This window comes from Mustela lutreola, chromosome 12 (assembly GCF_030435805.1).
Source record: "Mustela lutreola isolate mMusLut2 chromosome 12, mMusLut2.pri, whole genome shotgun sequence".
NCBI classification, from domain to species: domain Eukaryota; kingdom Metazoa; phylum Chordata; class Mammalia; order Carnivora; family Mustelidae; genus Mustela; species Mustela lutreola.
This window is the reverse complement of record NC_081301.1, coordinates 45,348,916-45,367,025: the sequence shown is the minus strand read 5'-3', so window position 1 is coordinate 45,367,025 and position 18,110 is coordinate 45,348,916. Positions and strand designations below refer to the sequence as shown.

Here is an 18,110-nt window from a genome sequence, read left to right as displayed (position 1 = left end):
GACCTAAGGGTTGAGTTATCCTATATATATATATCCTATATATATATCCTATATATCCTATATATATATCCTATATATCCTATATATATATCCTATATATCCTATATAATACCTAAGGCAGTCAAAAGAATGAGCAAAACTCAATTCCATTTCCCAGAAAGTTAGTAGCCTTCCAGGCCTAGAACTCCAGAGCTAGCGGTTTAGCAAAGTGTTTTCATATGTTATAGTTTATAAAATTTCAAAACATTTTTGAAACCTCATTAAAAAACATTGAAAAGAATGAAATCTTGCCGTTTGCAATGACATGGATGGAACCAGAGTGTATTATGCTAAGCAAAATAAGTCAGTCCTAGAAAGACAAACATCATATGATTTCACTCATAGGTGGAATTTAAGAATCAAAACAAATGAACATAGGGGAAGGGAAGGAAAATGAAATAAGATAAAAACAAAGGGAGGCAAACCATAATGGACTCTTAATTATAGGAAACAAACTGACGGTTGCTGGAGAAGAGGGAGGTGAGGAGTGGGGTGGGGTAACTGGGTGATGGGCATTGAGGAGGGCACGTGATGGAATGAGCACGTGTTACATGCAACTGATGAATCACTGAATTTTATCTCTCGAACTAGTAATACACTATGTGTTAACAACTTGAATTTAAATAACAAAGAAAAGAAAAGGAAAACCTCCTATAAGCTAGCCAGATCTCTGCTCCCTCAAGGCAGCAATGCCCTCTATGTACACTTTGGGAGACTGCCTTTTCTTGGGCATCATAGCATTAGCAGCTTCTACCTAGGTTATTTGTGATCCTGATGGGAGCAGATCCTGGACAAAGATAAGTCCCCTCCTGCCAAAGACACCAGATACCATGTGGATTTCTGATACAGGAATGCACAACACACAACAGATAGGATCTCTGAATTTTGGTTTTTTGAAAGTCTCCTTTGTTTTTCTCTGACAAATCATATTTATACTTCTTTAGACTTGAATTAAGTAAAGCTGTGTGGTCTTGTGCATGCTGCAACTTGACAAACAGAGACAATAGCACTAAGTAAAGGTGTGAAGAACAACTTTACATTTTTATAGCATTTTTCACAACCATTGTATCCCGAGGCACTTCACAAGAAGTAGCAACACCAACTTTTCCTTATAGGTCCTCTTGGGGTGTGAATTCTGAAACCCAATTCTGGCCTTCTAAAGTTCATTTGATGGTGTGGGAGATTAAAAATGGCACTCTTTAGCTTTTTTTTCTTTCTTTTTTCCTTTAAACATTCCTTTGAATTTTTTTTTTTTATGTTTTTATACATCTCTCCTTTAAACAAATATTTACTTAACCTCCGGCAATGTATTAAGCAATAGGGCATAAAATGGCAAATGAGAGATAATTTTGAATTTTACTTCTGCTACTTTGTGTCTAAGATTTCGTTATATATAAAATGGAAATAATGTATTTCCTATGGGGGATGAAAAAGAGCTGCACATATAGGTCTTAGAATAGTATCTGGGAGTCAGCTAGTGATTGGGTTTTGAGAACTGACTGTGGTGTGTCAGCCATTGTTCTAGGGAACATGAAAATAATACAATGCTGCTCTCCTCAAAGAGCTTACTTTCAGTAGAAGGACACAGATATAATGTAAAAATATAATAAATTTAAATGCCAATAAGAACAATGAGTAACATAAAATGATAATCCAAGTGGGAAAATTTTAACTGGGGTGGCCAAGGAGGGTGTCTCCAGTGAGGTGACCTTTTGAGTTGGGACCGAATGAAGAGGAGACAACCATGTGAAGACCTGGGGTTCAATCATTCCAAGCTGGAAGTGCTAATGCCCTGAGATAAGAAAGAGTTTACATATTTAAGATTCAAAAAGAAGGTATGTGACTGGAACACAGTGACTGTGAGTGAGGATAGGAAGAGGAGCCCGGAGAAGTAAGCAGGGGCCAGATCACCTATGACCCCTCTATTCCATGGGAAGGAATATGTTTATTGTGTTTGCTATGGGGAGCCACAGGATGATTTTAAGCTGAGGGGTAATGATTGGATTTATATTGGATTGTATTGACTTAATCTCCCTTCTGAATGGAAGAAAGAACATAATAGGGTCAAGTGTATGATAAAGGAGAGCATGTGTGATGGTGGTCCAGGTGAGAGAGGACATTGCTAACTAAGTCAGTATTAGGGAGTAATGATCAGATGTGGGATACCTTTTTGAGGTAGAACTCATGAGGCTGCAGGTGGGAAGAAAGTATCAAAATAAATAAAGAGTGATGGATTTTGGTTAGAGCAAATAGATTTTTCTCTGAGGAGGAAGACTTGGATTGAGCTGATAGCCCTGCTTGGGTCACGCTAAGTTAAAGATCCCTATTGCGCATCTAAAAAAATGAAACAGCCAAATAAGCAGTTGGCTATTAAGTCTTGAGTTGAGGGGAATTTCAAGGCTGAATGCATACTTTTTGAAATTATTAGCATTTAGGTGACTTTTAAAATCATAGTATTAACTGAAATCCTGTAGAAAAAATAGCTATTATTTATTCAGCACCTACCAAATACCAAATACTGTTGGAAGTGATGTACATGTGTTAATTTATTTATATAATAGACATAATAATCCAACAAGGTAAGAAATATTACATTATATCAGTTTTACTGATGGGGAAAAGAGGCAAAGAGCAGTTAAATAATTGCTCAGTTAAATACCTACTCAATGAAAAAGTCAACATGTGATGGTAAGTAATTTGGCCCCAGTTCCTAGGCACTAGAGCGCAGAGAAAAAACAAGGGTATAGGATTCAGTTCTAAAGCAATTTAATAGTTTGTGGTCAAATCACAGGAGCTGCGGTCTGCAAGAGAACTGAGGAGGGGCAGTCGTTGGGGAGGGAGGAGTCTAACTGACCATGAGTTGGGGATGCCTAGAGAAGTAAGTCAATAAGTAAGAGGTTAATGCATCAAATGTTACAAGGGCACCCGTTTTGGCACTAGATATATTAACATTGGAACAATGCAAAGACGATGAGACATTATCCTTGAACGAAGGTGATATACAAATCTGTGAAGTGGTCCATGTGTTTTTGTGGGCCCATATCTCACACTTTACAGAAATATAAAATTTATGTGGGTTAAAGATTTAAGTCTGAAGTTCAAACTTTAAATCTTTTAGAAGAAAATATAAGAGAATATATTATGAGCTGGGATTGAGAAAGAATTTCTTAAATAAAAATAGCCAATACTTAAGTACTTAAAATGTTAAGTGTGGTTACAATAAGTTAAACATATTAACACATTTAATCCTCACAACAATCCTATAAGATTATCCCTACTTTACAGATGAGGCAACTGAAGCATATAAGGCTTAGTACCCAGGGTTGTACAGCTGGTAAAACATGGAACCAAACCCAGGCTAGCAGAAGAACTCTGCAAGCCATGCACTTTAAATGCCGTGCCTGATGTAGTCCAAGAAAAGATATAAATACACATTCCATAAAGCAAGGTATTAATAGACTGTAGTACATTTAATTGAAAATTTTTTATCAAAAGTTATCATAGACGAAAGGCAAACTGCCTACTGAGAGTGTATATCTATAACACAGGTAACCAATTATTGACTAGTCTCCAGAATATATAGATAGCTCTTAAAAAGATCAATAAGAAAAAGACAAAGAATTTCACAGAAAAAAGGGCCAGAGGCCTAAACAGGCATTTTCACAGAGAGAGAACATAAGTCATCTATCAACTAAAAGTTATTCAATCTCCTTAATAATTACGGACATGCCCATTATAGTCATTTGGTCACATAAGTAACCCTTTGATATTTAGCAGGTTGGCAAACATAAAAACATCTGGTAATAATAAGCTTCGGTGAGAGTATGGAACTGTTTATACTGTTCATGGAATGCAAACTGTTACAATTCCTTAGGAAGACAATTTGGTGTTACCCAGTAAAATTGAAGATGCGTACCATCTAGGCCATTATTATCACTGATAAGTATTTAATCTAGAAATACTCTTACGCATGCTTATCAGAAAACATGGGTTTATAGCAGATTTAAAAAATAAAAAAAAAATCAAAGAAATAGAACCTGGAAATAGCCCAAGTATTCACTGATATGGGAATAATGAAATGAATTGCGATGTATTCATACAATGGGAGGTTTCTCATTGCCATGGTTGTTGCTAGTTATTGTTCTGTTTTGCTTTGTTGTTTTCAGATGCGAAGTATAAGAAAATGCTAGCATGCTGGTGCAAATAATTGAAAAGAAAGTGCTGAATTGGTGATACAGAGTAGAGGGAAAAGAAGAGTAGAATAAAGCCCTTAAGAAGGCAAGAGGATATAAGACTAAAAGCTCACATGCACGTTGGACTTCGGAGCCGGCAGATGGGAGACAGGTAGGTGGACACCTCTGCGAGTTGTGAATGAGGTGGCGAGAGGGGGAGATGGCTCCTTTGTTTGCATCTATTTTTGTCTATGATGCCTGAAGTCAAGTCATCTCATGGGGACACTGCAGGAGGATAGATTGTTGAAAAATTGAGGAAGGAGGGGAAGTGTAAAAGAAATTTTCCAGAGAATTGGAAAATGGGTAAGACAATTGTCAAGATATTATCACTCCCATATAAAAGAGAAACACAATGCTCAGAAAGATAAAATAAATTCAAATGAAGTCCCCTAGCTAGGCAGTGACAAGGCTCAGCTTCTTACACAGGTCTCTGTCTCAGCTCTGGTATGTTTTCTCAACTCCAGAGAGGCTGAAATTTGCTTCTTTTTTGGATCCTAATGATCCTTGGAATTTCTGGGTGAATTGGAATTGTTTCAAAGGTCTGATCTGCTCCAGGCACTATTAAGGAAATCAGATACCTGTTGTTGTTGAAAGTAGACCGCCTTTGTATTTTTATTTGGCTTATTGTAAGAGTACAGTTTCAAGCACTCGTTAGTGCTTGTTCAAGGATTTTAATTTTCATTCATGTCTTCCTTTGAAATATTGAGTGCCTACTATGTGCTCTAAAACAACCATGTGCCATAATATATTTATGAGCACCTCTATGCATGTGCTTTTAATATTTATTCATTGAAAACATTGGGCATCCTAGTGTAGGTGGAGAAAAACAGGTAATTATGCAAATGGTGGTAATTTCTATGGAGATAAATGAAGCAGAGTAAGGGGTTGAGGGAGAGATTAATGTTTTATATTGGCCTGCTGAGGCAACAGGCTTCAGAGGAGAATGGGAGGAGAAAGATTATACATTGTGGGTGTGGGTACCTGTGAATCTACAGAAATTTTACCATAAATGAGAGTGAAATAGATAAATAGTTGGAAAGAATATGGAAATCAAGAAGGAGTTTGTTTCATTTTTTCCAGGTGGGAGATTATGATGGTTAATTTTATGTATCAACTTGATTGGGCCATGGGCTGCCCAGATATTTGTTTAAGCATTATTTTGGGTGTAACTGTGAAGATGTTTCTGGATGAGATGAGCATTTCAACCTATAGACTAAGTAAAGCAGATTGTTCTCCCCAATGTGGGAGGGCCTCATCCAACCCAGTGAAGACCTGAAAAGAACAAACACTGTGCTAGGGAGAGTTCATTGCTTTCTGCCTGCCTATCTTTTTTTTTTTTTTTTTTTTTTTTTTTTTTTTTTTTAAAGATTTCATTTATTTATTTGATAGACAGAGATTACAAGTAGTCAGAGAGGCAGGCAGGGAGAGAGGAGGAAGCAGGCTCCCCGCTGAGCAGAGAGGCCAATGCGGGGCTCTATCAATCAATCCCAGGACCCTGAGACCATGACCTGAGACCATGACCTGAGCCGAAGGCAGAGGCTTTACCCACTGAGCCACCCAGGAGCCCCTCTGCCTGCCTATCTTTAAGCCTTGACATCGTTCTTCTTCTGCCTTTGGACCTGACTTAAAGTAGAATTTATATCATTGGTTCTCCTGGGTCTCAAGCTTGCCAGATAGGTCTTGGGATACCCTAGCCTTTGTAATCCTGTGAGCCAATCCCTTATAATAAATCTCTTTATTTAAATAAGTTGACAATTGCTGATTTAATATTCTTGATTCATAGAGAAGGATTGGGATCTGGTGAGCAAATGGAGATATTGCATACAGATAGTTCATAAAAAATAGTAAGGGGGTGCCTGGGTGGTTCAGTGAGCCTTCAGCTCAGGTCATGATCCCAGGGTCCTGAGATTGAGCCCCACATTGGGTCAGTAGGGAGCCTGCTTCCCCCGCGCACCCCCCCCCCCCCCGCCCGCCGCCTGCCTCTCTGCCTACTTGTGATTTTGGTCTGTCAAATAAATAAATAAATAATCTAAAAAAAAAAAAAAAGTAAGGAAGAACAGGTTCAGGTACAGGTCTGTATATGTTTGTGGATGTCTTAGTGCATGCCTGTGGAAGTTGTTTGATTGCCTCCGTTTTCTCAATGGACTAGGAAGCAAGTTCCACAGCTGTGAGTGAAAGGGAGATATGGGTGTGGAAAATTTGGTAATAGCTATGCAGGTATTTAGTTGAAAACTAAATAATTGTAAAGCAAAGAATATACTAGCAAATAATGCCTTAGATAAAATAAATTTCTATACAACTCTAAAGTCTGATTTTTGTCTCTTCAGCTTCCTCATCAATATTAAAATCTAAAACAAAAATTAAAATCTTACTGTAATTGAAAAAAATTGTACTTTACCCTATATGTAGTGTGGATAATAAGCATTAAGTATTGAAAAGGCTAGTGGGGACTCCTTGAGTAACCCACAAAGAGATCCCTCTCCCCTGAATATGTTCCTTTTAGACAGAGATTGACTTTGTACTTGGAAATTAGACTATGAGACTTGATATATGTTCAGTTTTTTTTTTTTTTTTAAAGGAAGCTCAAGCCTGTGCTTTCCATCTTTCTCTAAAGTGGGGAAATGGTTTAACATTTATTTATGTGCAGATATTACTCTTACAATCTTAGAGCATTGTGGAAACCTTGGTTTATCTACCACATCCCTTTCATTTGCCCATGGGTGGCTTTACCTTCTGTATAGTCAGCATTTCCAAGGATCCCTGCTCTTTCCAGATGGATGGTAACCTGTTTTTTTGTATTGATCTCCAACTTTGACCCATGTACCTGTCTTCTTGACAAAAGGGTAAACCAGCATATAATAAAGTATTCATACTGAAACACATAATCCTGAGTTTTAACATTTTTAAAGACTGAAATTTTAACTTCCTTAGTGCTAAGGTATGGGGAGAATCAGGTGCTGAATCGTAACTAGGTACAAATAAATAGGAATGGATAAATTTAGGTGGAGAAATCAAACCACCCATGGGGATTGCCAGAAATAGTGTGGGGAGTTTAATTTTTTTTTCTTCTACTTCTGCATTACTCCCCTCTCTCCTGCCCCAGCTTTGTCTATAAGATTAAGATTGGAAATTTGATCACAAAGAGCTGTTTGCTACAGTTTTACTGTGAGTTTTGCTCATTCAGGTGAATCTTCTAATCCAAAATAAACTTTCCGTCTTTTATTAATTTCTAGTAGCATCATTCTTAAAACCAAACAGGCTGTCTTATTGTCGAAAGACATTAGCTTAATTTGAAAAGTACTTTGCTCTAAGTAGATTTTGTTCCAATGACATATTCATTGATTTTTTTTTTTAACTCGTTCTTTTCTGGTGTATGTGTGTTTGATTAGCAATTGTAGTGTGATTTTTGCTTGGTGGAGACTTCTCTGGATTATGAGCTGTTTTTTGTATGTCATTATAGATGCTTTTGTGACACATTTATGTAAAAAAGAGACAAATACCACCCAGGAAATCTGTGACAACAGCACCTCAGAGTTATTTGTTGTTGTTGTTGTTGCTATTTAATTTTATTTTGCATATATATTATTTATGAAAACTTTATAAATCCTACCAAAACATGTGATAGCAGAATTGGAAATGGCATCACAAGAAAAATTGCCTGGTGTGGATCAACAGGCTTTGTGGCCTGTTTTATAAATGTGCCTTTTTGTTGTTTACTTTATAAATCATGTATGTAGAAAGAAGAAAAGGAGTGATTTATTAAATGTTTATGAGAAACTCTAGTACACCCTGTTTTTAAAGTGCAAGGAACAGACAATTAGCTCAGGGATTTGTCATTCAGGTTATTGATCACAATAGGAGTCTAAATGGAGGGAAAACGTGAATTTCTCCTCAATTCAACAGTCAGTGTAGAGATGAAATAACCCTAATTTTGAATTCCCTTTCCTTTCTCAAAAGTTTATTATCACTCAGCTTGCAGCTCTGAGACCTTGCAGCCTTTGACCGAGAGAGAGAAGAATTTCTGAAGGGGGCTACATTTATCCCCTTTTATCAGTTTCCTTAAGGAAGGAAGACATGTTTTTGTCTCTTCTTGCTTAAGAAAAGGCTGGCACAGTGCTATAGATCTTGTTTGCTGTGAAAGAAGAATAACTATATCAATTTGATTGAAGGTGTCAGAAATGTTTTGGGAAACAGCAGAAGCAGAGATCTGAGGTGGGAAAGGTTTGACATATAGCAACAACCTTGCCTGCTTTGTTTGGGTTTTGATTTAATGCACCCACTGGGTTTTTAAGCGTATTATGCTAGAAGAGTGAATTGCTTATTTGCAAAACTGGCTAGCGTGTGTTTTGTGGACATTTGTCCTTGTGTTACCTCCATGTTTAAATAAATAAATAAATGTAATTTTGAGATTTTTGTGAAGGGTCTGGTCGTCTTTTCCCCCTGATTGAAAATGGTAAGCATTTCATGGGCTTTTCTCAGCTGGATAAAAATGGGAGGAAGGGGTGTTTTAGTTAACAGATTGTCTTAGTAAAAAAGTGTCCTTTACCCACAGAGCTTCTCTGTTGTATGCGTGGTTGCTGCTGGAAATATTTGTGTTTTAATGGAAACAGAGAGCTAAACCTCGGAGCTCCAGCTAAAGAAAGTGAAAAACACCCATAATTAGCCTTATATTCCTAATTTTTTCATTTATTTACGTTTGTGCATTTTGATGAGACACTTCACTTTCCGGTGACTTAGTTTTCATATTCGCATAGTGGGGTCCATAATATGCTTTTATAACCCTGCTGCGAGGATCAATGAGGTCCGTGTACATGAAGGGGCTTAATAAATAGTATGTGATTTGAGCTTTCTGGATGAAAGGTGCTACGTGAGTACAAAGTAGAACAGCCTCCCACAGGTAATGCCTTTGCCTGGATAACTCTGATTATAGGCTTTCTTTATCTCTTCAAAGCAGAGATTTTTCCCCTTGATTCCTTCCTATATCTTCGTTGCAGAAGCTAAGATGCTTATTTACTCGCTACCGTTTCTTTTTGAGCATGCACACACCAATCAAGGAACACACTTGCAAAAAGATTTGTTTACTTAGTGCACACATGGTCAATCACATACATGCAAAGAGGAAAAAGGAACAGTATGAAAAGAATGTTCACATCGTGTCAAGCCCCCAGATGACTCTCAGAACCTCTGCCATCTCAGGTAGAATAGAATTTTAGAATACGGATTTTCAGGTAAAGCCACTGTATTCCAGAGCATTGAATAAAGTATTTTTTAGAGTTATTTACATTTCCTGTGCAGTAATAGATGAAATTGATAATAAGAAATAATTGTAGGGGCACCTGGGTGGCTCAGTTGGTTAAACATCTTTCTTTGGCTCAGGTCACTATGAGGGGTCGTGGGATTTAGCCCCATGTTGGGCTCTCTGCTCAGTGGGGAGTCTGCTTCTCCTTCTCCCTCTGCCCTTGTTATGTGTGCACATGCTCTCTATCTCTCTGCCCCCCTCCCTTTCTTGCTGTCTTGCTGTCTCTCTCAATAAATAAATAAAATCTTAAAAAAAAAAAAAAGAAATAATTTTGTACAACACTTTAAAGTGTTTACAAAACATTTTCACAGACATTATTTACTTTGTTCCTCACAGCAATCTTGTGAGGCAGGAAGAAGCTGTGTGCTTGGAAAAGTTCTGTAACTTGTCAAAAACTACCCTGCTGTTAAGTGGCAGTACGTAATTTAGAACATACCTCTCCAGTGCTTTTCCCCATTTCCTGGGATGGCAAGTGAGTTTCATCAGACATTTCATATCTTATTAGTAAGTAGTGGTTCTCTGCCGTGCTGTGTTCTGTATCTGCTATCAGAGGGAAAGAGTGCCGTAATTGACTAGTGATGTCTGTTCTGGATGTGTGTAGAGAGCAAGGTCATGAGTGGCATATATCTGCCAACTCAGAAATGTGCTGTAATGTGGGTACTATGAACTGAAAGTTTGTGTGGTCCTCCCTCACCCACTCATATGTTGAAATCTAATTTTTTTTTTTTTTTTAAGATTTATCTGTTTATTGTGTGTGTGTGAGAGAGAGAGTGCACGCGCACAAGCCCATGCTCAAGTAGGAGGAGGAGCAGTGGGATAGGGAGAGAGAATTTCAAGTAGACTCCAGGCTGAGCATGGAGCCGACAGGGCATTTGGTCTCATTTCTCTGAGATCATCACCTGAGCTGAAATCAGGAGTCGGATGCTTTACTGACTGAACCACCAGGTACTCAGAAATCTAATTCTTAATGTGATGGTATTGGAGGTGGAGCCTTTGGGAGGTGATAATTGGGTCAAGAGAGTAGAGCCCTCATGAATGGGATTAGTACTCTTAGAAGTAGAGGCCAGAGCTGAAGCTTGCTCTTTCAACCATGCGAGCACAACACAAGAAGATGGCCCTCTCTCTAAAAGGAAAGAGGTCATTCACCAGAACCAGACCTTACTGGGCACCTTGATCTTGGACTTTCAGCCTCCAGACTGTGTGAAATACATTCTGTTACTTATAAGTCACAAGTCCATGGCACTTTGTTCTAGCAGCCTGAATTGACTAGGCCAGTTAGTTGTTTTTAATCTCTTTTGAGTAATGAATTAGTCCCTGTAGTTCTCAAGTAAAAGAAGTATTTGAGAAATTTGTACCAGTGGTGTGGACTGGGCCTGTTAGTCAGCCACAGTATGCACATATATCTGCCTAATCTGGAAGAATTTAATTGAACTACTCCTTTACCTAGATTTCTGATATTGACATGTGGCAGATAATCATGATACAGGTATACATTTTTTTTTTGAACTTTTTCTCAGTCTGTTGTTTGCTTATTTTTTTTTTATCACAAAACTTTCTCTTATCCTTAAAAACTCTTACAGAGCTTGGGTTACATGAAATCTACTTAGAAAAACTGATGCATGGAAATGAGAATATAAAAGCACTGGGTAACAAACTGCTTTCTAAATATTGGTTGGTAAAATGAAGGAGAAAGAAGGGGAGATGATTTGAAATAGAAGGAATACGGCAGGGAATCTTCTTAGTTTCCTAACATTATATCAGATGGGTGACAGTCTGTCCTCAGTTTTGTAAGGATAACATTGATTGCCGAAGTAAGTTATTTTAGGAGGACATTAATATTATGGTAAATAATTTAGGCCTATCAACCACAGGAAGTATCCTATCTTAAAAGACACATCAGAAGACATGTCTTTTAGCTTTTAAGAAAATGATATAAGACTCATGCAGTTAAAATTATTTTTGAAGCTGACTATCCCTAGCTACATAACTGTACTGATATTTTCCCATCAGTTTGCAGACAATTGGCCCACTTTGGTGATGAGTCATTCAGTTCCACTTTCAATCTTGGCATTGAAAAATACATATATAACTCTAGTGTGAAAAAAGATATTTCCATATTCTTACCTTAAAATTAGATTTGGAACTATATGACCTGCTCTTTTGTTTCTTTTACCAGAAGGTTTTTGCAATGAAATTTTTATAAAATTGTTCTAATACATTTTTATAGTTGGGAAGGGCCATTTTAAAATATGAATCAGAATTCATCACTGTGTGATTGGCTTCCAAATCTGTATCTTCTGCCAGATACCTCTTTTGAGTTCTAGAGCATATATACTGATACAAAAGGAGATTTAGGGTGGATGTCATTACTGATACTTGCTAATTCTTGACCCTGCTATAAGAACCCATCACTATGCTCTATGATTTTACTTCTTAAACATCTCTAAAATCTGACCGTGTCACTCTGAGTCCACTATTAGAAATGTTAGGCTTAACCTTAAACCAAGCTACCAATCTCTCTCTGGACTTTTGATGATGTCATAACTGATTTTCCTATATTTCTTGCCCTTCTCCTATTCACTGTCCAGATGAGCTTTTGAAATGAAGCTGCTATAGATCCTTCTCCACAACACTAGAGGGTAAGGCCACTTTTATTTCCATAAACAAATTGAAGCTGCTCACAGACCCAGTCGCCTAGGGCCCTGGAAAATTCAGTCTCAGGTCGTACAGTAGATTTAGATCAGGGAGGCCTGAGTCAGACTCCTCTAGCTCAAGTACTAAATTTATAGGCCAGGTGGTGTTGAGCAAATTATATCTTAAAGCCTCCTGCTCTTCCCTCATGTGTAAAATAGGGACAACAGTAGTCTTTAGCTTACAGATGGTTGTCAGTATCCAATGAGATAATTCTCATAAAGATATTAGCAGTGTTAGACATGAGGTAGTGAAGATCACACTCAAGTTGGCCAAGGACAGTCCTCTCTGTCTTCTCCCAACCCTCATAGCCTCAAGTGCTTGGCCACACCCCCAAGAACTCTCACTGTAGTTTTTCTGGTCATGATTTATATGGTCCACCTTTGGTAGGCATCCTACTTTGCAAAATTGAGACCTGGGATTCTGCTATAATGCAAACCCTATACATCTCTACCCCTAACTTCATCCCTTCTCTCAGTCTGATACCATATAATGGACCTGATTATAGAGTCAGAGAGTGAGGAATAGGCAAGGAGTTAGAGATAAAATCACTACTTAGTCTGTTGGATAAATAGTCCTAGATAGTCTTTCCTTATGTTAGATGGAACAGGGAAGCTAAGTTTTATTTTTTTCCTTAATAACCTCTTGTTATCCCCCACTCAATTCTTATTATGTCATGAACCCTGACTCCAAATCCTTTAAGGCCAAGATCCATCCAGGCACAGAGCCCATGCTTGTGCTATTTCCATGTTCTTCCTCTCTTTCTTTGCCTGCTGAATTTCTACTGGTTTATTTATTTATTTATTTAAAAATTTATTTATTTATTTGACAGAGAAAGAGATAGCAAGAGAGGGACTGCATGCAGGGGGAGTGGGAGAAGCAGGCTTCCCTCTGAGCAGGGAACCCAATGTGGGACTCGATCCCAGGACCCTGGGATCATGACCTGAGCCAAAGGCTGATGCTTAACTACTGAGCTACCAGGTACCCCTCTACTGGTTCTTTATATCTCAGATCAAACTTTCTCAATTTTCTCTGATGCACCAGGTGAGGACAAATATACCTGTTTGCCACAGATTTTATGTTTCCATGTATTCCTCCACTCAGTCCTCATCAGTTTGTAATGATCTTTTTAATGTGCATATGCTAACTCTCTCCCACCAGACTGAAAGCCCTAGGTGTGTAGAAACCATATCTGTAAGGACAGAAATTTGTGGAATTCACAGGGTGTTGGCATGTAGTATCAATAAATATTTGTTGTCTGACCGAATAGGCAATTTTTCATAAACACTGTTGTACCCTACTGCCTTTTAACATTTATTTTTACTTTTAAGATTTTTAAATCTGCAAAGGACAACAAATATGCAATAGCATATTCTTAATTATGTTACAGCTGTTTGGATTTTCATGTTTGGATTTTCATGTTTGGATTTTCCTATTGCTGCCACTGACCAAGCATAGGAGTTAGTTATTACTGCTTTCTGTTGTCTGCATTGTTTATTGCAAACTACTGATATTTAGGATTAATCTTTTAATAAAACATTATAAGGTTACATATCAATTCACAAGGGCACACATACACAAATATAAATACTTCCTTTATTTTTTTACAATGACACTAACTATGGATTCTCCAAATCTTCTTTCTTCTATTTTTCCTTCTCCTGCCTCCCTTCCTTCCTCTCCCTCTCTACCCCTCTCATTTCTCCCTCAGTCCCAACTTTAATACATGCCTCCTGATCTGAAATCATAACTGTAGGAAATAATGGAAGCATCTACCCATAGGTGGCCTGGTTAGCTTGAAGTTAAGATACATGCAATTTTGAAATATTCTCTTTAAACTTCCAGCTCTCCATTGTGATTTAAAAATTTGCATTATCATTTTAAAGGATTAATTTTATTTGGCAGTTCTTCCAGGATTCTGCTCTTAAAATCACTTTGGGAATTAACAAGTGCATTTGTTTTCCAAATCTGCTCAGCTCTGCACCTTCAGCTCCAAAGCGCTCAGAGCTGGCTTCCCTCATTCTCTGCTTGCCACCTCAGTTAACTCAGAGGAGGAATAAGTCCTCAGTAGACTATTAAAAAGGCTGCTCAGAGATCTCTCCTTTTCTCTTCTGGGGGGAGAATTTCATTTGACAAATTTGGCATAAGTGCTATCAGTCAGTTAATACTTCATAAGACGTGGATTGGAATAAAATTAACCTTCACGGTACTGGCAAATCAGTTGCACTTCTGCTAATTAGGATTCAGTGTGTGTGAGAATCTTATTGGAGACTGAATACATCTGTTCATTGTGTAGTTAATCTGATTGTTCCTAGCCCACTCTACTCAGTGGCATCAGTATAACCCACAGAGCTAAATCTGGGTAATATGTTGGTCTTACCTTCCATCAATGCTAAGAAGGAATCTGTAGTTACTGTGGGATGAGGTGGTGTTGGAGGTAATTACCGTCTTGCTTAGCCTCTCAAATATTCAAAAGATTGCTTAACCCTCTGATAGATTGCCAAACTTTAATGTAAGGTGCTACTTTTAAAATATCAGTTTTGTTGTCTTACATGTAGAAGTACCAGAGAGACATATGGAATGGGAGGAAAAGAAGAAAAATAAAATCACTCTTATGCTACTGCTCTTATACATCTGGTATTGTTTTTGATGTGCACTCTTCTAAGTTATGTCTACGTGTATTTTTAAATAGCTGTATTCACAAATTTATACACTAATTTTCCTTTGATAACATTTCAGAAATGCTCCTACATTATAATTTAGAGGTCTTAAAGTATCAATATTAGATTATCTAGCTAATAGTTATGGCATAATTTGCCTACGCATGTCCTATTGTTGGACATTTGGGCTGCTTACAACTATTCAACATTTTAAATGACATTGTAATGAATAGTTTTGTGCATATTTTTATTTATTTTCTTAAAAGAGATTCACAAAGTGGTATTATCTCTGCTTGACTTATGAAGGATTGAGATTAGTAACATTTTTTTTCTTCTTGAATTGCCATGGAGTCTTGGAAGGAGAAAACTATGAGCTTACATAATAATTCTTTAAGAACTTACTTTAACTGGATAGTTTCAAATACCCTTTCAGTTGTGTTTCTTATTTTCCCTTCTTGGAACAAGATAAATCAATTTCATTTGTAAAACTATCAATGGCAGTTGCTGCAAGTTCATACCGAGTATTTATGCCAATATGCCAAGCCCTTCATTTACATTGTTAGTCAATCCTTAAGACAATCCCACAAAGTAGATATTATTGCACCCACTTTGCAAATGGAGAAGGGAAGGTTCAGGATGGTTGGGTAACTTTCCTAAGGTCACGCTAGGAAAGTGGTAGAGCTGGGATTCAAGCCTTACTCTTGGGATGCATTTTACAGCCTAATTATATGGACTTTCTGAAATTCTGGACAGTTTTTCACAGTGTTCCTAAGGAGGACCACAGCTTCATGATCTGCACATTTTAAATACCACTCTCACTGTTTATTGAAGTTAATATATGCCTTTTCATCACGTGAGTAAGAACTCTGCAGAAACAGTAATCACTTAAGGAGAAATATTGGATACAGGTAAATAATGGATCACATATTTCTGGGTATCTGAGTGGCTAGATTGAAAACTTCATGACCAAAAGTCTAAGCCTTTCTGTCCATTGTTGCCTTTCTAATCTTGAGTAATAGTATTCAGGCAGAATGGACATTCACTATGCGTTGAATGAATAAATACTCATCTCCAAATACTAACCAATTCTTTTAAAGCAATTTACTACCAATAGCATCTGAGCCTTGACCAGGCTTACTTGTAAGTTACTCCGAGTCCTTTTTTTTTTTTTTTTTTTTTTTAAAGATTTTATTTATTTATTTGACAGACAGAGATCACAAGCAGGCAGAGAGACAGGCAGAGAGAGAGGAGGAAGCAGGCTCCCTGCTGAGCAGAGAGCCCGATATGGGACTCGATCCCAAGACCCTGAGATCATGACCCGAGCCGAAGGCAGTGGCTTAACCCACTGAGCCACCCAGGCGCCCTCCGAGTCCTTTTTTTAATCCATGAAATCACTCTCATAAAACATTAAAATGTGGGACACCTGGGTGGCTCAGTGGGTTGGGGCCTCTGCCTTCGGCTCAGATCATGATCCCGGGGTCCTGGGATGGAGCCCCACGTTGGGCTTTCTGCTCGGCGGGGAGCCTACTTCCCTTCCTCTCTCTCTGCCTGCCTCTCTGCCTACTTGTGATCTCTGCCTGTCAAATAAATAAATAAAATCTTGGAAAAAACAAACAAACATTAAAATGCTTCTTTGGAGCATTACAAAATTCTGTCACCTGAAAAAAAAAATAAACAAAACACCATCAGGCCTGGAGCTTACCTAAGTATTTGTAATTAGAAAAAAAGAACAGCTGAAAATAATTAAAAAAGCAATAGAATCAAAATTGATAAATATTTAAATAGATACGTAAAAGGTAAGAATGCTACTTAGTCAAATGCAATTCTACTCAACTCTTAAAGTATTATAAATTTTGTTTATGGTAATTACTAGGTATGCTTAATTATGTTTAAAATTATGTGGGGTGGAGCCTTCAGTGTTAAGAGTTCCCAGGGATGCTGAAGTCCTAACCTGATATGCCACTGTTTTTGGTTTGACTAAAAGCCCATCAACGGCCAGATTCCAGAACAGCAGGTGTAACCCACAGACCCTTGTAAGACTTTCCTACTGTTGAGGATTGGAGGTCAGCAATTGGTAAGCCAAAAAGAAACAAAAACAAAAACAAAAACACCCCCCAAACCTTTCTTCTTCTAGTTAAATCCTGCGATTGCCTAGTACAGATTTTTTCTTTTCTCTTTTTTTCTTATTTCTTATTTGGTCAAATTGGTGTACACATTTACATTTCTTGAAATTATTTTCTGCTTAGGGATTATCTTTTAAATACTCTATCTCCATGTACTTCATGGAGACTCTTAATCCTGTCACGTTAATCCTTACCCTTAGTTCTGGGAAATATTTGCCCTCGTGGTGTAAACATTAGACTTCCTGGATCCAGAGCTCATGAAGTCCACCTTATGTCAGTTTTGCTTCTGGTTTTGGACCTGGATGTTCTAGCTGGGCTTTGCTACTGATCTTTCGTTGTTGTGGTTGTGTTTCTACTATGAGTAGCTAGATCGCCCAGATGCCGTCTGTCTGACTGATTGAACCTCTCCTTATTGCTGGCCCTTAGTCATGGGACGATAAACTCTGTTATCTGTGGGGCTCTCCACTTGTCTACTTTTAAACTATTTAATGCTTAACACCTGTCTGCCTGAACGTCCCTCCGTATCCTGTCAGTCTTCCTTTTGTTTGCTTCAAGGCTTTTCCTAACAGCCTGTCCATCTGTCCAGTCTGGCTCCAGTGGGACTGCCTAACGTCTGTGTCCAGTCTCCTCCAGGTTGGCCATTTGTGTTACTGACAAAATCGCTGGTCATGAAGCAAAAGAGAACGCCATGCAGTTGAAATGATGTGAAGAGCAGAAAGCGGTGAGTATATAATATTTAAGTAAAACAAGAAACTTTCTTTTAATGTTCTTTTTAAGCCACTGTAAAACCTAGTAGGGTTTTTTGCTGTTATTGTTGTTGTTTTTAAAGACCATCCTCACCAGCTTTTTTCATTTTGTTCTGTATAGAAATCTTTGGTTTCAGATAAATGGAGTCAGAAGGAAAATGAATTTTCTTTCTTTTTACTTTTTTTTGGGAGAGGAAGGTGTGGTGTTTAATTACCAAAATATGGTATTGGAGAATTGCTCAGATTTAAATATAAATATGAGAACTTTTTTTCAAAAGTATTTTCTGTCTTCGCTTGAGTTCTGAGCGTTTTTTCGGTAA

General features: G+C 37.8%; 1 non-coding gene across 1 annotated transcript; it reads left to right on the top strand.

The window, feature by feature from the left end:
• Positions 1 to 2,963: 2,963 nt before the first annotated feature.
• On the top strand, positions 2,964 to 3,068 carry LOC131813388 (U6 spliceosomal RNA). The gene has a single exon (XR_009346789.1). It is a non-coding gene; the product is annotated as a U6 spliceosomal RNA (small nuclear RNA).
• The last annotated feature ends 15,042 nt before the right edge of the window (positions 3,069 to 18,110 follow it).